General features: G+C 37.6%; 15 non-coding genes across 15 annotated transcripts; all 15 read left to right on the forward strand.

The window, feature by feature from the left end:
• The first annotated feature begins 1,174 nt into the window (after positions 1–1,174).
• Positions 1,175–1,245, forward strand: Trnad-guc (transfer RNA aspartic acid (anticodon GUC)). Its single transcript has one exon. It is a non-coding gene; the product is annotated as a tRNA-Asp (tRNA).
• Positions 1,246–2,569: 1,324 nt separating this feature from the next.
• Trnad-guc (transfer RNA aspartic acid (anticodon GUC)) lies at positions 2,570–2,641 on the forward strand. Its single transcript has one exon. It is a non-coding gene; the product is annotated as a tRNA-Asp (tRNA).
• Positions 2,642–3,965: 1,324 nt separating this feature from the next.
• On the forward strand, positions 3,966–4,037 carry Trnad-guc (transfer RNA aspartic acid (anticodon GUC)). The gene has a single exon. It is a non-coding gene; the product is annotated as a tRNA-Asp (tRNA).
• Positions 4,038–5,361: 1,324 nt separating this feature from the next.
• Trnad-guc (transfer RNA aspartic acid (anticodon GUC)) lies at positions 5,362–5,433 on the forward strand. Its single transcript has one exon. It is a non-coding gene; the product is annotated as a tRNA-Asp (tRNA).
• A 1,326-nt stretch (positions 5,434–6,759) lies between these two features.
• Trnad-guc (transfer RNA aspartic acid (anticodon GUC)) lies at positions 6,760–6,831 on the forward strand. Its single transcript has one exon. It is a non-coding gene; the product is annotated as a tRNA-Asp (tRNA).
• A 1,326-nt stretch (positions 6,832–8,157) lies between these two features.
• Trnad-guc (transfer RNA aspartic acid (anticodon GUC)) lies at positions 8,158–8,229 on the forward strand. The gene has a single exon. It is a non-coding gene; the product is annotated as a tRNA-Asp (tRNA).
• Positions 8,230–9,555: 1,326 nt separating this feature from the next.
• Positions 9,556–9,627, forward strand: Trnad-guc (transfer RNA aspartic acid (anticodon GUC)). Its single transcript has one exon. It is a non-coding gene; the product is annotated as a tRNA-Asp (tRNA).
• Positions 9,628–11,734: 2,107 nt separating this feature from the next.
• Trnad-guc (transfer RNA aspartic acid (anticodon GUC)) lies at positions 11,735–11,806 on the forward strand. Its single transcript has one exon. It is a non-coding gene; the product is annotated as a tRNA-Asp (tRNA).
• A 2,172-nt stretch (positions 11,807–13,978) lies between these two features.
• Positions 13,979–14,050, forward strand: Trnad-guc (transfer RNA aspartic acid (anticodon GUC)). Its single transcript has one exon. It is a non-coding gene; the product is annotated as a tRNA-Asp (tRNA).
• A 1,326-nt stretch (positions 14,051–15,376) lies between these two features.
• Trnad-guc (transfer RNA aspartic acid (anticodon GUC)) lies at positions 15,377–15,448 on the forward strand. Its single transcript has one exon. It is a non-coding gene; the product is annotated as a tRNA-Asp (tRNA).
• Positions 15,449–16,772: 1,324 nt separating this feature from the next.
• Positions 16,773–16,844, forward strand: Trnad-guc (transfer RNA aspartic acid (anticodon GUC)). Its single transcript has one exon. It is a non-coding gene; the product is annotated as a tRNA-Asp (tRNA).
• A 1,324-nt stretch (positions 16,845–18,168) lies between these two features.
• On the forward strand, positions 18,169–18,240 carry Trnad-guc (transfer RNA aspartic acid (anticodon GUC)). Its single transcript has one exon. It is a non-coding gene; the product is annotated as a tRNA-Asp (tRNA).
• Positions 18,241–19,564: 1,324 nt separating this feature from the next.
• Positions 19,565–19,636, forward strand: Trnad-guc (transfer RNA aspartic acid (anticodon GUC)). The gene has a single exon. It is a non-coding gene; the product is annotated as a tRNA-Asp (tRNA).
• A 1,324-nt stretch (positions 19,637–20,960) lies between these two features.
• Positions 20,961–21,032, forward strand: Trnad-guc (transfer RNA aspartic acid (anticodon GUC)). Its single transcript has one exon. It is a non-coding gene; the product is annotated as a tRNA-Asp (tRNA).
• A 1,324-nt stretch (positions 21,033–22,356) lies between these two features.
• Trnad-guc (transfer RNA aspartic acid (anticodon GUC)) lies at positions 22,357–22,428 on the forward strand. The gene has a single exon. It is a non-coding gene; the product is annotated as a tRNA-Asp (tRNA).
• The last annotated feature ends 1,313 nt before the right edge of the window (positions 22,429–23,741 follow it).

Below are 23,741 nucleotides of genomic sequence, written 5' to 3' on the forward strand. Positions count from 1 at the left end.
TGAAATCCAAAAAATGATGTGCACTAGTTTAATATTTTGCTTTATTGCAAGTGATAAAAATAAGCACATGACTGCTTGAAGACGAAGACACGAAAAAGCCACAAAAAGAAGGTAATTGCGAAAGTATATCAACGCGATGGAACAAACTTGATGAAAACATCTATATATATTTCAACGCATATCTTTAATAAGTAAAATATGTCTTTCATATGCTCTTGAAGTTACCAGTGTTCTATTACACTGCTGTTAGCATTTGTCGACAATGGCGGCCATGTTGCGTTCTGAGGACTTGAGAAACAAGGGAAGAACAAGAACGAGTAGATTTGGAAGATGATTCAATGTCCGATATAGGTTTAAAAGCCGTTTTTCTTGCAAGCGGTACCGCTGCCTTTCCTCTGTAACAGTGACCAACATTAGTTGGGCTGCTGAATGATTTTCTTGCTCGTTTCGTTGATTGAAAGGTTTCATTTTCATGAGAGTTTAAATGAGACTCATCAGTTAGCGAGCAATTATTGTCATCGTCTTCGGTGCGAGAGCGCTTTTTCGAAATTACAGCACCCCGCTTTGACACAAAACTGTTATCGAACCTATTGCGTAACCGATTCCTGGGACAGGAATAAGCTCTTTGGATTTTTCTTTTGCTCACCAGTTCGACCTTCAACGTTTCATCAAGAGCCTGCGAAAAAAGATTACGTTCGTAAAAACAGTTTGTTCAAAGTTACGATTGACAACAATATGAAAGTGGTCAAGTAATTTAGTTAATTTTGCCGTAACACTTGTGTTCAACTTACCATGCTAAGGAGATAAACTGCTACATCCGGGGTGGTATTCATCAATTTGTTTTGCATTGTTTCTTTTCAACAAATAGTTGTTGTTTTATTCAAGAAGTTCGATGGTGTGGATGTTCAGCCAACCATTATATACGTAACTTTGCCAGAAGAAAAGTTTAAGAAGTCAACGTGTTTTTCAAGTGCCGCGTTTAAACTTTGCGTTTCGACTTCGTATCAGACATTTATTTTGTTTAATGAGATAAGACTGCTTATCAGAAAAAGTCCGCTCTTCAAAGTTAGCGTGGTACGCTTATAGTGATTAACTAACGTTTTAAGTTTTGTTTATGTTTGCGAAAAACATTTCTTCACAATTGACATTCCAATAATTAACAACATGTTTCATGTCCTCGTTAGTATAGTGGTAAGTATCCCCGCCTGTCACGCGGGAGACGGGGTTCGATTCCCCGACGGGGAGCGTTTGTTATTTTTTCTGCATTATCTGTGAGATTTTAGTTGACAGCAGTTGACTTTCAACGCCAAAAAAGTACAAAAATCCATTACTAACATGCTTTTTCTGGTTTGAACAGATTCCTTGAGAAACCTCAAAGTTTTGTGCAACAATGTCTGAAATCCAAAAAATGATGTGCACTAGTTTAATATTTTGCTTTATTGCAAGTGATGAAAATAAGCACATGACTGCTTGAAGACGAAGACACGAAAAAGACACAAAAAGAAGGTAATTGCGAAAGTACATCAACGCGATGGAACAAACTTGATGAAAACATCTATATATATTTCAACGCATATCTTTAATAAGTAAAATATGTCTTTCATATGCTCTTGAAGTTACCAGTGTTCTATTACACTGCTGTTAGCATTTGTCGACAATGGCGGCCATGTTGCGTTCTGAGGACTTGAGAAACAAGGGAAGAACAAGAACGAGTAGATTTGGAAGATGATTCAATGTCCGATATAGGTTTAAAAGCCGTTTTTCTTGCAAGCGGTACCGCTGCCTTTCCTCTGTAACAGTGACCAACATTAGTTGGGCTGCTGAATGATTTTCTTGCTCGTTTCGTTGATTGAAAGGTTTCATTTTCATGAGAGTTTAAATGAGACTCATCAGTTAGCGAGCAATTATTGTCATCGTCTTCGGTGCGAGAGCGCTTTTTCGAAATTACAGCACCCCGCTTTGACACAAAACTGTTATCGAACCTATTGCGTAACCGATTCCTGGGACAGGAATAAGCTCTTTGGATTTTTCTTTTGCTCACCAGTTCGACCTTCAACGTTTCATCAAGAGCCTGCGAAAAAAGATTACGTTCGTAAAAACAGTTTGTTCAAAGTTACGATTGACAACAATATGAAAGTGGTCAAGTAATTTAGTTAATTTTGCCGTAACACTTGTGTACAACTTACCATGCTAAGGAGATAAACTGCTACATCCGGGGTGGTATTCATCAATTTGTTTTGCATTGTTTCTTTTCAACAAATAGTTGTTGTTTTATTCAAGAAGTTCGATGGTGTGGACTATCAGCCAACCATTATATACGTAACTTTGCCAGAAGAAAAGTTTAAGAAGTCAACGTGTTTTTCAAGTGCCGCGTTTAAACTTTGCGTTTCGACTTCGTATCAGACATTTATTTTGTTTAATGAGATAAGACTGCTTATCAGAAAAAGTCCGCTCTTCAAAGTTAGCGTGGTACGCTTATAGTGATTAACTAACGTTTTAAGTTTTGTTTATGTTTGCGAAAAACATTTCTTCACAATTGACATTCCAATAATTAACAACATGTTTCATGTCCTCGTTAGTATAGTGGTAAGTATCCCCGCCTGTCACGCGGGAGACCGGGGTTCGATTCCCCGACGGGGAGCGTTTGTTATTTTTTCTGCATTATCTGTGAGATTTTAGTTGACAACAGTTGACTTTCAACGCCAAAAAAGTACAAAAATCCATTACTAACATGCTTTTTCTGGTTTGAACAGATTCCTTGAGAAACCTCAAAGTTTTGTGCAACAATGTCTGAAATCCAAAAAATGATGTGCACTAGTTTAATATTTTGCTTTATTGCAAGTGATGAAAATAAGCACATGACTGCTTGAAGACGAAGACACGAAAAAGCCACAAAAAGAAGGTAATTGCGAAAGTACATCAACGCGATGGAACAAACTTGATGAAAACATCTATATATATTTCAACGCATATCTTTAATAAGTAAAATATGTCTTTCATATGCTCTTGAAGTTACCAGTGTTCTATTACACTGCTGTTAGCATTTGTCGACAATGGCGGCCATGTTGCGTTCTGAGGACTTGAGAAACAAGGGAAGAACAAGAACGAGTAGATTTGGAAGATGATTCAATGTCCGATATAGGTTTAAAAGCCGTTTTTCTTGCAAGCGGTACCGCTGCCTTTCCTCTGTAACAGTGACCAACATTAGTTGGGCTGCTGAATGATTTTCTTGCTCGTTTCGTTGATTGAAAGGTTTCATTTTCATGAGAGTTTAAATGAGACTCATCAGTTAGCGAGCAATTATTGTCATCGTCTTCGGTGCGAGAGCGCTTTTTCGAAATTACAGCACCCCGCTTTGACACAAAACTGTTATCGAACCTATTGCGTAACCGATTCCTGGGACAGGAATAAGCTCTTTGGATTTTTCTTTTGCTCACCAGTTCGACCTTCAACGTTTCATCAAGAGCCTGCGAAAAAAGATTACGTTCGTAAAAACAGTTTGTTCAAAGTTAAGATTGACAACAATATGAAAGTGGTCAAGTAATTTAGTTAATTTTGCCGTAACACTTGTGTACAACTTACCATGCTAAGGAGATAAACTGCTACATCCGGGGTGGTATTCATCAATTTGTTTTGCATTGTTTCTTTTCAACAAATAGTTGTTGTTTTATTCAAGAAGTTCGATGGTGTGGACTATCAGCCAACCATTATATACGTAACTTTGCCAGAAGAAAAGTTTAAGAAGTCAACGTGTTTTTCAAGTGCCGCGTTTAAACTTTGCGTTTCGACTTCGTATCAGACATTTATTTTGTTTAATGAGATAAGATTGCTTATCAGAAAAAGTCCGCTCTTCAAAGTTAGCGTGGTACGCTTATAGTGATTAACTAACGTTTTAAGTTTTGTTTATGTTTGCGAAAAACATTTCTTCACAATTGACATTCCAATAATTAACAACATGTTTCATGTCCTCGTTAGTATAGTGGTAAGTATCCCCGCCTGTCACGCGGGAGACCGGGGTTCGATTCCCCGACGGGGAGCGTTTGTTATTTTTTCTGCATTATCTGTGAGATTTTAGTTGACAACAGTTGACTTTCAACGCCAAAAAAGTACAAAAATCCATTACTAACATGCTTTTTCTGGTTTGAACAGATTCCTTGAGAAACCTCAAAGTTTTGTGCAACAATGTCTGAAATCAAAAAAATGATGTGCACTAGTTTAATATTTTGCTTTATTGCAAGTGATAAAAATAAGCACATGACTGCTTGAAGACGAAGACACGAAAAAGCCACAAAAAGAAGGTAATTGCGAAAGTATATCAACGCGATGGAACAAACTTGATGAAAACATCTATATATATTTCAACGCATATCTTTAATAAGTAAAATATGTCTTTCATATGCTCTTGAAGTTACCAGTGTTCTATTACACTGCTGTTAGCATTTGTCGACAATGGCGGCCATGTTGCGTTCTGAGGACTTGAGAAACAAGGGTAGAACAAGAACGAGTAGATTTGGAAGATGATTCAATGTCCGATATAGGTTTAAAAGCCGTTTTTCTTGCAAGCGGTACCGCTGCCTTTCCTCTGTAACAGTGACCAACATTAGTTGGGCTGCTGAATGATTTTCTTGCTCGTTTCGTTGATTGAAAGGTTTCATTTTCATGAGAGTTTAAATGAGACTCATCAGTTAGCGAGCAATTATTGTCATCGTCTTCGGTGCGAGAGCGCTTTTTCGAAATTACAGCACCCCGCTTTGACACAAAACTGTTATCGAACCTATTGCGTAACCGATTCCTGGGACAGGAATAAGCTCTTTGGATTTTTCTTTTGCTCACCAGTTCGACCTTCAACGTTTCATCAAGAGCCTGCGAAAAAAGATTACGTTCGTAAAAACAGTTTGTTCAAAGTTACGATTGACAACAATATGAAAGTGGTCAAGTAATTTAGTTAATTTTGCCGTAACACTTGTGTTCAACTTACCATGCTAAGGAGATAAACTGCTACATCCGGGGTGGTATTCATCAATTTGTTTTGCATTGTTTCTTTTCACCAAATAGTTGTTGTTTTATTCAAGAAGTTCGATGGTGTGGACTATCAGCCAACCATTATATACGTAACTTTGCCAGAAGAAAAGTTTAAGAAGTCAACGTGTTTTTCAAGTGCCGCGTTTAAACTTTGCGTTTCGACTTCGTATCAGACATTTATTTTGTTTAATGAGATAAGACTGCTTATCAGAAAAAGTCCGCTCTTCAAAGTTAGCGTGGTACGCTTATAGTGATTAACTAACGTTTTAAGTTTTGTTTATGTTTGCGAAAAACATTTCTTCACAATTGACATTCCAATAATTAACAACATGTTTCATGTCCTCGTTAGTATAGTGGTAAGTATCCCCGCCTGTCACGCGGGAGACCGGGGTTCGATTCCCCGACGCGGAGCGTTTGTTATTTTTTCTGCATTATCTGTGAGATTTTAGTTGACAACAGTTGACTTTCAACGCCAAAAAAGTACAAAAATCCATTACTAACATGCTTTTTCTGGTTTGAACAGATTCCTTGAGAAACCTCAAAGTTTTGTGCAACAATGTCTGAAATCAGAAAAATGATGTGCACTAGTTTAATATTTTGCTTTATTGCAAGTGATGAAAATAAGCACATGACTGCTTGAAGACGAAGACACGAAAAAGCCACAAAAAGAAGGTAATTGCGAAAGTACATCAACGCGATGGAACAAACTTGATGAAAACATCTATATATATATTTCAACGCATATCTTTAATAAGTAAAATATGTCTTTCATATGCTCTTGAAGTTACCAGTGTTCTATTACACTGCTGTTAGCATTTGTCGACAATGGCGGCCATGTTGCGTTCTGAGGACTTGAGAAACAAGGGAAGAACAAGAACGAGTAGATTTGGAAGATGATTCAATGTCCGATATAGGTTTAAAAGCCGTTTTTCTTGCAAGCGGTACCGCTGCCTTTCCTCTGTAACAGTGACCAACATTAGTTGGGCTGCTGAATGATTTTCTTGCTCGTTTCGTTGATTGAAAGGTTTCATTTTCATGAGAGTTTAAATGAGACTCATCAGTTAGCGAGCAATTATTGTCATCGTCTTCGGTGCGAGAGCGCTTTTTCGAAATTACAGCACCCCGCTTTGACACAAAACTGTTATCGAACCTATTGCGTAACCGATTCCTGGGACAGGAATAAGCTCTTTGGATTTTTCTTTTGCTCACCAGTTCGACCTTCAACGTTTCATCAAGAGCCTGCGAAAAAAGATTACGTTCGTAAAAACAGTTTGTTCAAAGTTACGATTGACAACAATATGAAAGTGGTCAAGTAATTTAGTTAATTTTGCCGTAACACTTGTGTTCAACTTACCATGCTAAGGAGATAAACTGCTACATCCGGGGTGGTATTCATCAATTTGTTTTGCATTGTTTCTTTTCAACAAATAGTTGTTGTTTTATTCAAGAAGTTCGATGGTGTGGATGTTCAGCCAACCATTATATACGTAACTTTGCCAGAAGAAAAGTTTAAGAAGTCAACGTGTTTTTCAAGTGCCGCGTTTAAACTTTGCGTTTCGACTTCGTATCAGACATTTATTTTGTTTAATGAGATAAGACTGCTTATCAGAAAAAGTCCGCTCTTCAAAGTTAGCGTGGTACGCTTATAGTGATTAACTAACGTTTTAAGTTTTGTTTATGTTTGCGAAAAACATTTCTTCACAATTGACATTCCAATAATTAACAACATGTTTCATGTCCTCGTTAGTATAGTGGTAAGTATCCCCGCCTGTCACGCGGGAGACCGGGGTTCGATTCCCCGACGGGGAGCGTTTGTTATTTTTTCTGCATTATCTGTGAGATTTTAGTTGACAACAGTTGACTTTCAACGCCAAAAAAGTACAAAAATCCATTACTAACATGCTTTTTCTGGTTTGAACAGATTCCTTGAGAAACCTCAAAGTTTTGTGCAACAATGTCTGAAATCCAAAAAATGATGTGCACTAGTTTAATATTTTGCTTTATTGCAAGTGATGAAAATAAGCACATGACTGCTTGAAGACGAAGACACGAAAAAGCCACAAAAAGAAGGTAATTGCGAAAGTACATCAACGCGATGGAACAAACTTGATGAAAACATCTATATATATATTTCAACGCATATCTTTAATAAGTAAAATATGTCTTTCATATGCTCTTGAAGTTACCAGTGTTCTATTACACTGCTGTTAGCATTTGTCGACAATGGCGGCCATGTTGCGTTCTGAGGACTTGAGAAACAAGGGAAGAACAAGAACGAGTAGATTTGGAAGATGATTCAATGTCCGATATAGGTTTAAAAGCCGTTTTTCTTGCAAGCGGTACCGCTGCCTTTCCTCTGTAACAGTGACCAACATTAGTTGGGCTGCTGAATGATTTTCTTGCTCGTTTCGTTGATTGAAAGGTTTCATTTTCATGAGAGTTTAAATGAGACTCATCAGTTAGCGAGCAATTATTGTCATCGTCTTCGGTGCGAGAGCGCTTTTTCGAAATTACAGCACCCCGCTTTGACACAAAACTGTTATCGAACCTATTGCGTAACCGATTCCTGGGACAGGAATAAGCTCTTTGGATTTTTCTTTTGCTCACCAGTTCGACCTTCAACGTTTCATCAAGAGCCTGCGAAAAAAGATTACGTTCGTAAAAACAGTTTGTTCAAAGTTAAGATTGACAACAATATGAAAGTGGTCAAGTAATTTAGTTAATTTTGCCGTAACACTTGTGTACAACTTACCATGCTAAGGAGATAAACTGCTACATCCGGGGTGGTATTCATCAATTTGTTTTGCATTGTTTCTTTTCAGCAAATAGTTGTTGTTTTATTCAAGAAGTTCGATGGTGTGGATGTTCAGCCAACCATTATATACGTAACTTTGCCAGAAGAAAAGTTTAAGAAGTCAACGTGTTTTTCAAGTGCCGCGTTTAAACTTTGCGTTTCGACTTCGTATCAGACATTTATTTTGTTTAATGAGATAAGACTGCTTATCAGAAAAAGTCCGCTCTTCAAAGTTAGCGTGGTACGCTTATAGTGATTAACTAACGTTTTAAGTTTTGTTTATGTTTGCGAAAAACATTTCTTCACAATTGACATTCCAATAATTAACAACATGTTTCATGTCCTCGTTAGTATAGTGGTAAGTATCCCCGCCTGTCACGCGGGAGACCGGGGTTCGATTCCCCGACGCGGAGCGTTTGTTATTTTTTCTGCATTATCTGTGAGATTTTAGTTGACAACAGTTGACTTTCAACGCCAAAAAAGTACAAAAATCCATTACTAACATGCTTTTTCTGGTTTGAACAGATTCCTTGAGAAACCTCAAAGTTTTGTGCAACAATGTCTGAAATCCAAAAAATGATGTGCACTAGTTTAATATTTTGCTTTATTGCAAGTGATGAAAATAAGCACATGACTGCTTGAAGACGAAGACACGAAAAAGCCACAAAAAGAAGGTAATTGCGAAAGTACATCAACGCGTTGGAACAAACTTGATGAAAACATCTATATATATATTTCAACGCATATCTTTAATAAGTAAAATATATCTTTCATATGCTCTTGAAGTTACCAGTGTTCTATTACACTGCTGTTAGCATTTGTCGACAATGGCGGCCATGTTGCGTTCTGAGGACTTGAGAAACAAGGGAAGAACAAGAACGAGTAGATTTGGAAGATGATTCAATGTCCGATATAGGTTTAAAAGCCGTTTTTCTTGCAAGCGGTACCGCTGCCTTTCCTCTGTAACAGTGACCAACATTAGTTGGGCTGCTGAATGATTTTCTTGCTCGTTTCGTTGATTGAAAGGTTTCATTTTCATGAGAGTTTAAATGAGACTCATCAGTTAGCGAGCAATTATTGTCATCGTCTTCGGTGCGAGAGCGCTTTTTCGAAATTACAGCACCCTGCTTTGACACAAAACTGTTATCGAACCTATTGCGTAACCGATTCCTGGGACAGGAATAAGCTCTTTGGATTTTTCTTTTGCTCACCAGTTCGACCTTCAACGTTTCATCAAGAGCCTGCGAAAAAAGATTACGTTCGTAAAAACAGTTTGTTCAAAGTTACGATTGACAACAATATGAAAGTGGTCAAGTAATTTAGTTAATTTTGCCGTAACACTTGTGTTCAACTTACCATGCTAAGGAGATAAACTGCTACATCCGGGGTGGTATTCATCAATTTGTTTTGCATTGTTTCTTTTCAACAAATAGTTGTTGTTTTATTCAAGAAGTTCGATGGTGTGGATGTTCAGCCAACCATTATATACGTAACTTTGCCAGAAGAAAAGTTTAAGAAGTCAACGTGTTTTTCAAGTGCCGCGTTTAAACTTTGCGTTTCGACTTCGTATCAGACATTTATTTTGTTTAATGAGATAAGACTGCTTATCAGAAAAAGTCCGCTCTTCAAAGTTAGCGTGGTACGCTTATAGTGATTAACTAACGTTTTAAGTTTTGTTTATGTTTGCGAAAAACATTTCTTCACAATTGACATTCCAATAATTAACAACATGTTTCATGTCCTCGTTAGTATAGTGGTAAGTATCCCCGCCTGTCACGCGGGAGACCGGGGTTCGATTCCCCGACGGGGAGCGTTTGTTATTTTTTCTGCATTATCTGTGAGATTTTAGTTGACAACAGTTGACTTTCAACGCCAAAAAAGTACAAAAATCCATTACTAACATGCTTTTTCTGGTTTGAACAGATTCCTTGAGAAACCTCAAAGTTTTGTGCAACAATGTCTGAAATCCAAAAAATGATGTGCACTAGTTTAATATTTTGCTTTATTGCAAGTGATGAAAATAAGCACATGACTGCTTGAAGACGAAGACACGAAAAAGCCACAAAAAGAAGGTAATTGCGAAAGTACATCAACGCGATGGAACAAACTTGATGAAAACATCTATATATATTTCAACGCATATCTTTAGTAAGTAAAATATGTCTTTCATATGCTCTTGAAGTTACCAGTGTTCTATTACACTGCTGTTAGCATTTGTCGACAATGGCGGCCATGTTGCGTTCTGAGGACTTGAGAAACAAGGGTAGAACAAGAACGAGTAGATTTGGAAGATGATTCAATGTCCGATATAGGTTTAAAAGCCGTTTTTCTTGCAAGCGGTACCGCTGCCTTTCCTCTGTAACAGTGACCAACATTAGTTGGGCTGCTGAATGATTTTCTGGCTCGTTTCGTTGATTGAAAGGTTTCATTTTCATGAGAGTTTAAATGAGACTCATCAGTTAGCGAGCAATTATTGTCATCGTCTTCGGTGCGAGAGCGCTTTTTCGAAATTACAGCACCCCGCTTTGACACAAAACTGTTATCGAACCTATTGCGTAACCGATTCCTGGGACAGGAATAAGCTCTTTGGATTTTTCTTTTGCTCACCAGTTCGACCTTCAACGTTTCATCAAGAGCCTGCGAAAAAAGATTACGTTCGTAAAAACAGTTTGTTCAAAGTTACGATTGACAACAATATGAAAGTGGTCAAGTAATTTAGTTAATTTTGCCGTAACACTTGTGTTCAACTTACCATGCTAAGGAGATAAACTGCTACATCCGGGGTGGTATTCATCAATTTGTTTTGCATTGTTTCTTTTCAACAAATAGTTGTTGTTTTATTCAAGAAGTTCGATGGTGTGGATATTCAGCCAACCATTATATACGTAACTTTGCCAGAAGAAAAGTTTAAGAAGTCAACGTGTTTTTCAAGTGCCGCGTTTAAACTTTGCGTTTCGACTTCGTATCAGACATTTATATTTCAACGCATATCTTTAATAAGTAAAATATGTCTTTCATATGCTCTTGAAGTTACCAGTGTTCTATTACACTGCTGTTAGCATTTGTCGACAATGGCGGCCATGTTGCGTTCTGAGGACTTGAGAAACAAGGGAAGAACAAGAACGAGTAGATTTGGAAGATGATTCAATGTCCGATATAGGTTTAAAAGCCGTTTTTCTTGCAAGCGGTACCGCTGCCTTTCCTCTGTAACAGTGACCAACATTAGTTGGGCTGCTGAATGATTTTCTTGCTCGTTTCGTTGATTGAAAGGTTTCATTTTCATGAGAGTTTAAATGAGACTCATCAGTTAGCGAGCAATTATTGTCATCGTCTTCGGTGCGAGAGCGCTTTTTCGAAATTACAGCACCCCGCTTTGACACAAAACTGTTATCGAACCTATTGCGTAACCGATTCCTGGGACTGCGAAAAAAGATTACGTTCGTAAAAACAGTTTGTTCAAAGTTACGATTGACAACAATATGAAAGTGGTCAAGTAATTTAGTTAATTTTGCCGTAACACTTGTGTTCAACTTACCATGCTAAGGAGATAAACTGCTACATCCGGGGTGGTATTCATCAATTTGTTTTGCATTGTTTCTTTTCAACAAATAGTTGTTGTTTTATTCAAGAAGTTCGATGGTGTGGATGTTCAGCCAACCATTATATACGTAACTTTGCCAGAAGAAAAGTTTAAGAAGTCAACGTGTTTTTCAAGTGCCGCGTTTAAACTTTGCGTTTCGACTTCGTATCAGACATTTATTTTGTTTAATGAGATAAGACTGCTTATCAGAAAAAGTCCGCTCTTCAAAGTTAGCGTGGTACGCTTATAGTGATTAACTAACGTTTTAAGTTTTGTTTATGTTTGCGAAAAACATTTCTTCACAATTGACATTCCAATAATTAACAACATGTTTCATGTCCTCGTTAGTATAGTGGTAAGTATCCCCGCCTGTCACGCGGGAGACCGGGGTTCGATTCCCCGACGGGGAGCGTTTGTTATTTTTTCTGCATTATCTGTGAGATTTTAGTTGACAACAGTTGACTTTCAACGCCAAAAAAGTACAAAAATCCATTACTAACATGCTTTTTCTGGTTTGAACAGATTCCTTGAGAAACCTCAAAGTTTTGTGCAACAATGTCTGAAATCCAAAAAATGATGTGCACTAGTTTAATATTTTGCTTTATTGCAAGTGATGAAAATAAGCACATGACTGCTTGAAGACGAAGACACGAAAAAGCCACAAAAAGAAGGTAATTGCGAAAGTACATCAACGCGATGGAACAAACTTGATGAAAACATCTATATATATTTCAACGCATATCTTTAGTAAGTAAAATATGTCTTTCATATGCTCTTGAAGTTACCAGTGTTCTATTACACTGCTGTTAGCATTTGTCGACAATGGCGGCCATGTTGCGTTCTGAGGACTTGAGAAACAAGGGTAGAACAAGAACGAGTAGATTTGGAAGATGATTCAATGTCCGATATAGGTTTAAAAGCCGTTTTTCTTGCAAGCGGTACCGCTGCCTTTCCTCTGTAACAGTGACCAACATTAGTTGGGCTGCTGAATGATTTTCTGGCTCGTTTCGTTGATTGAAAGGTTTCATTTTCATGAGAGTTTAAATGAGACTCATCAGTTAGCGAGCAATTATTGTCATCGTCTTCGGTGCGAGAGCGCTTTTTCGAAATTACAGCACCCCGCTTTGACACAAAACTGTTATCGAACCTATTGCGTAACCGATTCCTGGGACAGGAATAAGCTCTTTGGATTTTTCTTTTGCTCACCAGTTCGACCTTCAACGTTTCATCAAGAGCCTGCGAAAAAAGATTACGTTCGTAAAAACAGTTTGTTCAAAGTTACGATTGACAACAATATGAAAGTGGTCAAGTAATTTAGTTAATTTTGCCGTAACACTTGTGTTCAACTTACCATGCTAAGGAGATAAACTGCTACATCCGGGGTGGTATTCATCAATTTGTTTTGCATTGTTTCTTTTCAACAAATAGTTGTTGTTTTATTCAAGAAGTTCGATGGTGTGGATGTTCAGCCAACCATTATATACGTAACTTTGCCAGAAGAAAAGTTTAAGAAGTCAACGTGTTTTTCAAGTGCCGCGTTTAAACTTTGCGTTTCGACTTCGTATCAGACATTTATATTTCAACGCATATCTTTAATAAGTAAAATATGTCTTTCATATGCTCTTGAAGTTACCAGTGTTCTATTACACTGCTGTTAGCATTTGTCGACAATGGCGGCCATGTTGCGTTCTGAGGACTTGAGAAACAAGGGAAGAACAAGAACGAGTAGATTTGGAAGATGATTCAATGTCCGATATAGGTTTAAAAGCCGTTTTTCTTGCAAGCGGTACCGCTGCCTTTCCTCTGTAACAGTGACCAACATTAGTTGGGCTGCTGAATGATTTTCTTGCTCGTTTCGTTGATTGAAAGGTTTCATTTTCATGAGAGTTTAAATGAGACTCATCAGTTAGCGAGCAATTATTGTCATCGTCTTCGGTGCGAGAGCGCTTTTTCGAAATTACAGCACCCCGCTTTGACACAAAACTGTTATCGAACCTATTGCGTAACCGATTCCTGGGACAGGAATAAGCTCTTTGGATTTTTCTTTTGCTCACCAGTTCCACCTTCAACGTTTCATCAAGAGCCTGCGAAAAAAGATTACGTTCGTAAAAACAGTTTGTTCAAAGTTAAGATTGACAACAATATGAAAGTGGTCAAGTAATTTAGTTAATTTTGCCGTAACACTTGTGTACAACTTACCATGCTAAGGAGATAAACTGCTACATCCGGGGTGGTATTCATCAATTTGTTTTGCATTGTTTCTTTTCAGCAAATAGTTGTTGTTTTATTCAAGAAGTTCGATGGTGTGGATGTTCAGCCAACCATTATATACGTAACTTTGCCAGAAGAAAAGTTTAAGAAGTCAACGTGTTTTTCAAGTGCCGCGTTTAAACTTTGCGTTTCGACTTCGTATCAGACATTTATTTTGTTTAATGAGATAAGACTGCTTATCAGAAAAAGTCCGCTCTTCAAAGTTAGCGTGGTACGCTTATAGTGATTAACTAACGTTTTAAGTTTTGTTTATGTTTGCGAAAAACATTTCTTCACAATTGACATTCCAATAATTAACAACATGTTTCATGTCCTCGTTAGTATAGTGGTAAGTATCCCCGCCTGTCACGCGGGAGACCGGGGTTCGATTCCCCGACGCGGAGCGTTTGTTATTTTTTCTGCATTATCTGTGAGATTTTAGTTGACAACAGTTGACTTTCAACGCCAAAAAAGTACAAAAATCCATTACTAACATGCTTTTTCTGGTTTGAACAGATTCCTTGAGAAACCTCAAAGTTTTGTGCAACAATGTCTGAAATCCAAAAAATGATGTGCACTAGTTTAATATTTTGCTTTATTGCAAGTGATGAAAATAAGCACATGACTGCTTGAAGACGAAGACACGAAAAAGCCACAAAAAGAAGGTAATTGCGAAAGTACATCAACGCGTTGAAACAAACTTGATGAAAACATCTATATATATATTTCAACGCATATCTTTAATAAGTAAAATATATCTTTCATATGCTCTTGAAGTTACCAGTGTTCTATTGCACTGCTGTTAGCATTTCTCGACAATGGCGGCCATGTTGCGTTCTGAGGACTTGAGAAACAAGGGAAGAACAAGAACGAGTAGATTTGGAAGATGATTCAATGTCCGATATAGGTTTAAAAGCCGTTTTTCTTGCAAGCGGTACCGCTGCCTTTCCTCTGTAACAGTGACCAACATTAGTTGGGCTGCTGAATGATTTTCTTGCTCGTTTCGTTGATTGAAAGGTTTCATTTTCATGAGAGTTTAAATGAGACTCATCAGTTAGCGAGCAATTATTGTCATCGTCTTCGGTGCGAGAGCGCTTTTTCGAAATTACAGCACCCCGCTTTGACACAAAACTGTTATCGAACCTATTGCGTAACCGATTCCTGGGACAGGAATAAGCTCTTTGGATTTTTCTTTTGCTCACCAGTTCGACCTTCAACGTTTCATCAAGAGCCTGCGAAAAAAGATTACGTTCGTAAAAACAGTTTGTTCAAAGTTACGATTGACAACAATATGAAAGTGGTCAAGTAATTTAGTTAATTTTGCCGTAACACTTGTGTTCAACTTACCATGCTAAGGAGATAAACTGCTACATCCGGGGTGGTATTCATCAATTTGTTTTGCATTGTTTCTTTTCAACAAATAGTTGTTGTTTTATTCAAGAAGTTCGATGGTGTGGACTATCAGCCAACCATTATATACGTAACTTTGCCAGAAGAAAAGTTTAAGAAGTCAACGTGTTTTTCAAGTGCCGCGTTTAAACTTTGCGTTTCGACTTCGTATCAGACATTTATTTTGTTTAATGAGATAAGACTGCTTATCAGAAAAAGTCCGCTCTTCAAAGTTAGCGTGGTACGCTTATAGTGATTAACTAACGTTTTAAGTTTTGTTTATGTTTGCGAAAAACATTTCTTCACAATTGACATTCCAATAATTAACAACATGTTTCATGTCCTCGTTAGTATAGTGGTAAGTATCCCCGCCTGTCACGCGGGAGACCGGGGTTCGATTCCCCGACGGGGAGCGTTTGTTATTTTTTCTGCATTATCTGTGAGATTTTAGTTGACAACAGTTGACTTTCAACGCCAAAAAAGTACAAAAATCCATTACTAACATGCTTTTTCTGGTTTGAACAGATTCCTTGAGAAACCTCAAAGTTTTGTGCAACAATGTCTGAAATCAAAAAAATGATGTGCACTAGTTTAATATTTTGCTTTATTGCAAGTGATAAAAATAAGCACATGACTGCTTGAAGACGAAGACACGAAAAAGCCACAAAAAGAAGGTAATTGCGAAAGTACATCAACGCGATGGAACAAACTTGATGAAAACATCTATATATATTTCAACGCATATCTTTAATAAGTAAAATATGTCTTTCATATGCTCTTGAAGTTACCAGTGTTCTATTACACTGCTGTTAGCATTTCTCGACAATGGCGGCCATGTTGCGTTCTGAGGACTTGAGAAACAAGGGAAGAACAAGAACGAGTAGATTTGGAAGATGATTCAATGTCCGATATAGGTTTAAAAGCCGTTTTTCTTGCAAGCGGTACCGCTGCCTTTCCTCTGTAACAGTGACCAACATTAGTTGGGCTGCTGAATGATTTTCTTGCTCGTTTCGTTGATTGAAAGGTTTCATTTTCATGAGAGTTTAAATGAGACTCATCAGTTAGCGAGCAATTATTGTCATCGTCTTCGGTGCGAGAGCGCTTTTTCGAAATTACAGCACCCCGCTTTGACACAAAACTGTTATCGAACCTATTGCGTAACCGATTCCTGGGACAGGAATAAGCTCTTTGGATTTTTCTTTTGCTCACCAGTTCGACCTTCAACGTTTCATCAAGAGCCTGCGAAAAAAGATTACGTTCGTAAAAACAGTTTGTTCAAAGTTACGATTGACAACAATATGAAAGTGGTCAAGTAATTTAGTTAATTTTGCCGTAACACTTGTGTTCAACTTACCATGCTAAGGAGATAAACTGCTACATCCGGGGTGGTATTCATCAATTTGTTTTGCATTGTTTCTTTTCAACAAATAGTTGTTGTTTTATTCAAGAAGTTCGATGGTGTGGATGTTCAGCCAACCATTATATACGTAACTTTGCCAGAAGAAAAGTTTAAGAAGTCAACGTGTTTTTCAAGTGCCGCGTTTAAACTTTGCGTTTCGACTTCGTATCAGACATTTATTTTGTTTAATGAGATAAGACTGCTTATCAGAAAAAGTCCGCTCTTCAAAGTTAGCGTGGTACGCTTATAGTGATTAACTAACGTTTTAAGTTTTGTTTATGTTTGCGAAAAACATTTCTTCACAATTGACATTCCAATAATTAACAACATGTTTCATGTCCTCGTTAGTATAGTGGTAAGTATCCCCGCCTGTCACGCGGGAGACCGGGGTTCGATTCCCCGACGGGGAGCGTTTGTTATTTTTTCTGCATTATCTGTGAGATTTTAGTTGACAACAGTTGACTTTCAACGCCAAAAAAGTACAAAAATCCATTACTAACATGCTTTTCCTGGTTTGAACAGATTCCTTGAGAAACCTCAAAGTTTTGTGCAACAATGTCTGAAATCAGAAAAATGATGTGCACTAGTTTAATATTTTGCTTTATTGCAAGTGATAAAAATAAGCACATGACTGCTTGAAGACGAAGACACGAAAAAGCCACAAAAAGAAGGTAATTGCGAAAGTACATCAACGCGATGGAACAAACTTGATGAAAACATCTATATATATTTCAACGCATATCTTTAATAAGTAAAATATGTCTTTCATATGCTCTTGAAGTTACCAGTGTTCTATTACACTGCTGTTAGCATTTCTCGACAATGGCGGCCATGTTGCGTTCTGAGGACTTGAGAAACAAGGGAAGAACAAGAACGAGTAGATTTGGAAGATGATTCAATGTCCGATATAGGTTTAAAAGCCGTTTTTCTTGCAAGCGGTACCGCTGCCTTTCCTCTGTAACAGTAACCAACATTAGTTGGGCTGCTGAATGATTTTCTGGCTCGTTTCGTTGATTGAAAGGTTTCATTTTCATGAGAGTTTAAATGAGACTCATCAGTTAGCGAGCAATTATTGTCATCGTCTTCGGTGCGAGAGCGCTTTTTCGAAATTACAGCACCCCGCTTTGACACAAAACTGTTATCGAACCTATTGCGTAACCGATTCCTGGGACAGGAATAAGCTCTTTGGATTTTTCTTTTGCTCACCAGTTCGACCTTCAACGTTGCATCAAGAGCCTGCGAAAAAAGATTACGTTCGTAAAAACAGTTTGTTCAAAGTTACGATTGACAACAATATGAAAGTGGTCAAGTAATTTAGTTAATTTTGCCGTAACACTTGTGTTCAACTTACCATGCTAAGGAGATAAACTGCTACATCCGGGGTGGTATTCATCAATTTGTTTTGCATTGTTTCTTTTCAACAAATAGTTGTTGTTTTATTCAAGAAGTTCGATGGTGTGGATGTTCAGCCAACCATTATATACGTAACTTTGCCAGAAGAAAAGTTTAAGAAGTCAACGTGTTTTTCAAGTGCCGCGTTTAAACTTTGCGTTTCGACTTCGTATCAGACATTTATTTTGTTTAATGAGATAAGACTGCTTATCAGAAAAAGTCCGCTCTTCAAAGTTAGCGTGGTACGCTTATAGTGATTACCTAACGTTTTAAGTTTTGTTTATGTTTGCGAAAAACATTTCTTCACAATTGACATTCCAATAATTAACAACATGTTTCATGTCCTCGTTAGTATAGTGGTAAGTATCCCCGCCTGTCACGCGGGAGACCGGGGTTCGATTCCCCGACGGGGAGCGTTTGTTATTTTTTCTGCATTATCTGTGAGATTTTAGTTGACAACAGTTGACTTTCAACGCCAAAAAAGTACAAAAATCCATTACTAACATGCTTTTTCTGGTTTGAACAGATTCCTTGAGAAACCTCAAAGTTTTGTGCAACAATGTCTGAAATCAAAAAAATGATGTGCACTAGTTTAATATTTTGCTTTATTGCAAGTGATAAAAATAAGCACATGACTGCTTGAAGACGAAGACACGAAAAAGCCATAAAAAGAAGGTAATTGCGAAAGTACATCAACGCGATGGAACAAACTTGATGAAAACATCTATATATATTTCAACGCATATCTTTAATAAGTAAAATATGTCTTTCATATGCTCTTGAAGTTACCAGTGTTCTATTACACTGCTGTTAGCATTTGTCGACAATGGCGGCCATGTTGCGTTCTGAGGACTTGAGAAACAAGGGTAGAACAAGAACGAGTAGATTTGGAAGATGATTCAATGTCCGATATAGGTTTAAAAGCCGTTTTTCTTGCAAGCGGTACCGCTGCCTTTCCTCTGTAACAGTGACCAACATTAGTTGGGCTGCTGAATGATTTTCTTGCTCGTTTCGTTGATTGAAAGGTTTCATTTTCATGAGAGTTTAAATGAGACTCATCAGTTAGCGAGCAATTATTGTCATCGTCTTCGGTGCGAGAGCGCTTTTTCGAAATTACAGCACCCCGCTTTGACACAAAACTGTTATCGAACCTATTGCGTAACCGATTCCTGGGACAGGAATAAGCTCTTTGGATTTTTCTTTTGCTCACCAGTTCGACCTTCAACGTTTCATCAAGAGCCTGCGAAAAAAGATTACGTTCGTAAAAACAGTTTGTTCAAAGTTAAGATTGACAACAATATGAAAGTGGTCAAGTAATTTAGTTAATTTTGCCGTAACACTTGTGTACAACTTACCATGCTAAGGAGATAAACTGCTACATCCGGGGTGGTATTCATCAATTTGTTTTGCATTGTTTCTTTTCAACAAATAGTTGTTGTTTTATTCAAGAAGTTCGATGGTGTGGATGTTCAGCCAACCATTATATACGTAACTTTGCCAGAAGAAAAGTTTAAGAAGTCAACGTGTTTTTCAAGTGCCGCGTTTAAACTTTGCGTTTCGACTTCGTATCAGACATTTATTTTGTTTAATGAGATAAGACTGCTTATCAGAAAAAGTCCGCTCTTCAAAGTTAGCGTGGTACGCTTATAGTGATTAACTAACGTTTTAAGTTTTGTTTATGTTTGCGAAAAACATTTCTTCACAATTGACATTCCAATAATTAACAACATGTTTCATGTCCTCGTTAGTATAGTGGTAAGTATCCCCGCCTGTCACGCGGGAGACCGGGGTTCGATTCCCCGACGGGGAGCGTTTGTTATTTTTTCTGCATTATCTGTGAGATTTTAGTTGACAACAGTTGACTTTCAACGCCAAAAAAGTACAAAAATGCATTACTAACATGCTTTTTCTGGTTTGAACAGATTCCTTGAGAAACCTCAAAGTTTTGTGCAACAATGTCTGAAATCAGAAAAATGATGTGCACTAGTTTAATATTTTGCTGCATTGCAAGTGATGAAAATAAGCACATGACTGCTTGAAGACGAAGACACGAAAAAGACACAAAAAGAAGGTAATTGCGAAAGTACATCAACGCGATGGAACAAACTTGATGAAAACATCTATATATATTTCAACGCATATCTTTAATAAGTAAAATATGTCTTTCATATGCTCTTGAAGTTACCAGTGTTCTATTACACTGCTGTTAGCATTTGTCGACAATGGCGGCCATGTTGCGTTCTGAGGACTTGAGAAACAAGGGTAGAACAAGAACGAGTAGATTTGGAAGATGATTCAATGTCCGATATAGGTTTAAAAGCCGTTTTTCTTGCAAGCGGTACCGCTGCCTTTCCTCTGTAACAGTGACCAACATTAGTTGGGCTGCTGAATGATTTTCTGGCTCGTTTCGTTGATTGAAAGGTTTCATTTTCATGAGAGTTTAAATGAGACTCATCAGTTAGCGAGCAATTATTGTCATCGTCTTCGGTGCGAGAGCGCTTTTTCGAAATTACAGCACCCCGCTTTGACACAAAACTGTTATCGAACCTATTGCGTAACCGATTCCTGGGACAGGAATAAGCTCTTTGGATTTTTCTTTTGCTCACCAGTTCGACCTTCAACGTTTCATCAAGAGCCTGCGAAAAAAGATTACGTTCGTAAAAACAGTTTGTTCAAAGTTACGATTGACAACAATATGAAAGTGGTCAAGTAATTTAGTTAATTTTGCCGTAACACTTGTGTTCAACTTACCATGCTAAGGAGATAAACTGCTACATCCGGGGTGGTATTCATCAATTTGTTTTGCATTGTTTCTTTTCAACAAATAGTTGTTGTTTTATTCAAGAAGTTCGATGGTGTGGATGTTCAGCCAACCATTATATACGTAACTTTGCCAGAAGAAAAGTTTAAGAAGTCAACGTGTTTTTCAAGTGCCGCGTTTAAACTTTGCGTTTCGACTTCGTATCAGACATTTATTTTGTTTAATGAGATAAGACTGCTTATCAGAAAAAGTCCGCTCTTCAAAGTTAGCGTGGTACGCTTATAGTGATTAACTAACGTTTTAAGTTTTGTTTATGTTTGCGAAAAACATTTCTTCACAATTGACATTCCAATAATTAACAACATGTTTCATGTCCTCGTTAGTATAGTGGTAAGTATCCCCGCCTGTCACGCGGGAGACCGGGGTTCGATTCCCCGACGGGGAGCGTTTGTTATTTTTTCTGCATTATCTGTGAGATTTTAGTTGACAACAGTTGACTTTCAACGCCAAAAAAGTACAAAAATCCATTACTAACATGCTTTTTCTGGTTTGAACAGATTCCTTGAGAAACCTCAAAGTTTTGTGCAACAATGTCTGAAATCCAAAAAATGATGTGCACTAGTTTAATATTTTGCTTTATTGCAAGTGATGAAAATAAGCACATGACTGCTTGAAGACGAAGACACGAAAAAGCCACAAAAAGAAGGTAATTGCGAAAGTACATCAACGCGATGGAACAAACTTGATGAAAACATCTATATATATTTCAACGCATATCTTTAATAAGTAAAATATGTCTTTCATATGCTCTTGAAGTTACCAGTGTTCTATTACACTGCTGTTAGCATTTGTCGACAATGGCGGCCATGTTGCGTTCTGAGGACTTGAGAAACAAGGGAAGAACAAGAACGAGTAGATTTGGAAGATGATTCAATGTCCGATATAGGTTTAAAAGCCGTTTTTCTTGCAAGCGGTACCGCTGCCTTTCCTCTGTAACAGTGACCAACATTTGTTGGGCTGCTGAATGATTTTCTTGCTCGTTTCGTTGATTGAAAGGTTTCATTTTCATGAGAGTTTAAATGAGACTCATCAGTTAGCGAGCAATTATTGTCATCGTCTTCGGTGCGAGAGCGCTTTTTCGAAATTACAGCACCCCGCTTTGACACAAAACTGTTATCGAACCTATTGCGTAACCGATTCCTGGGACAGGAATCAGCTCTTTGGATTTTTCTTTTGCTCACCAGTTCGACCTTCAACGTTTCATCAAGAGCCTGCGAAAAAAGATTACGTTCGTAAAAACAGTTTGTTCAAAGTTAAGATTGACAACAATATGAAAGTGGTCAAGTAATTTAGTTAATTTTGCCGTAACACTTGTGTACAACTTACCATGCTAAGGAGATAAACTGCTACATCCGGGGTGGTATTCATCAATTTGTTTTGCATTGTTTCTTTTCAACAAATAGTTGTTGTTTTATTCAAGAAGTTCGATGGTGTGGATGTTCAGCCAACCATTATATACGTAACTTTGCCAGAAGAAAAGTTTAAGAAGTCAACGTGTTTTTCAAGTGCCGCGTTTAAACTTTGCGTTTCGACTTCGTATCAGACATTTATTTTGTTTAATGAGATAAGACTGCTGATCAGAAAAAGTCCGCTCTTCAAAGTTAGCGTGGTACGCTTATAGTGATTACCTAACGTTTTAAGTTTTGTTTATGTTTGCGAAAAACATTTCTTCACAATTGACATTCCAATAATTAACAACATGTTTCATGTCCTCGTTAGTATAGTGGTAAGTATCCCCGCCTGTCACGCGGGAGACCGGGGTTCGATTCCCCGACGGGGAGCGTTTGTTATTTTTTCTGCATTATCTGTGAGATTTTAGTTGACAACAGTTGACTTTCAACGCCAAAAAAGTACAAAAATCCATTACTAACATGCTTTTTCTGGTTTGAACAGATTCCTTGAGAAACCTCAAAGTTTTGTGCAACAATGTCTGAAATCAAAAAAATGATGTGCACTAGTTTAATATTTTGCTTTATTGCAAGTGATAAAAATAAGCACATGACTGCTTGAAGACGAAGACACGAAAAAGCCACAAAAAGAAGGTAATTGCGAAAGTACATCAACGCGATGGAACAAACTTGATGAAAACATCTATATATATTTCAACGCATATCTTTAATAAGTAAAATATGTCTTTCATATGCTCTTGAAGTTACCAGTGTTCTATTACACTGCTGTTAGCATTTGTCGACAATGGCGGCCATGTTGCGTTCTGAGGACTTGAGAAACAAGGGTAGAACAAGAACGAGTAGATTTGGAAGATGATTCAATGTCCGATATAGGTTTAAAAGCCGTTTTTCTTGCAAGCGGTACCGCTGCCTTTCCTCTGTAACAGTGACCAACATTTGTTGGGCTGCTGAATGATTTTCTTGCTCGTTTCGTTGATTGAAAGGTTTCATTTTCATGAGAGTTTAAATGAGACTCATCAGTTAGCGAGCAATTATTGTCATCGTCTTCGGTGCGAGAGCGCTTTTTCGAAATTACAGCACCCCGCTTTGACACAAAACTGTTATCGAACCTATTGCGTAACCGATTCCTGGGACAGGAATAAGCTCTTTGGATTTTTCTTTTGCTCACCAGTTCGACCTTCAACGTTTCATCAAGAGCCTGCGAAAAAAGATTACGTTCGTAAAAACAGTTTGTTCAAAGTTAAGATTGACAACAATATGAAAGTGGTCAAGTAATTTAGTTAATTTTGCCGTAACACTTGTGTACAACTTACCATGCTAAGGAGATAAACTGCTACATCCGGGGTGGTATTCATCAATTTGTTTTGCATTGTTTCTTTTCAACAAATAGTTGTTGTTTTATTCAAGAAGTTCGATGGTGTGGATGTTCAGCCAACCATTATATACGTAACTTTGCCAGAAGAAAAGTTTAAGAAGTCAACGTGTTTTTCAAGTGCCGCGTTTAAACTTTGCGTTTCGACTTCGTATCAGACATTTATTTTGTTTAATGAGATAAGACTGCTGATCAGAAAAAGTCCGCTCTTCAAAGTTAGCGTGGTACGCTTATAGTGATTACCTAACGTTTTAAGTTTTGTTTATGTTTGCGAAAAACATTTCTTCACAATTGACATTCCAATAATTAACAA

This window comes from Phallusia mammillata, chromosome 6 (assembly GCF_965637545.1).
Source record: "Phallusia mammillata chromosome 6, kaPhaMamm4.hap1.1, whole genome shotgun sequence".
NCBI lineage: Eukaryota > Metazoa > Chordata > Ascidiacea > Phlebobranchia > Ascidiidae > Phallusia > Phallusia mammillata.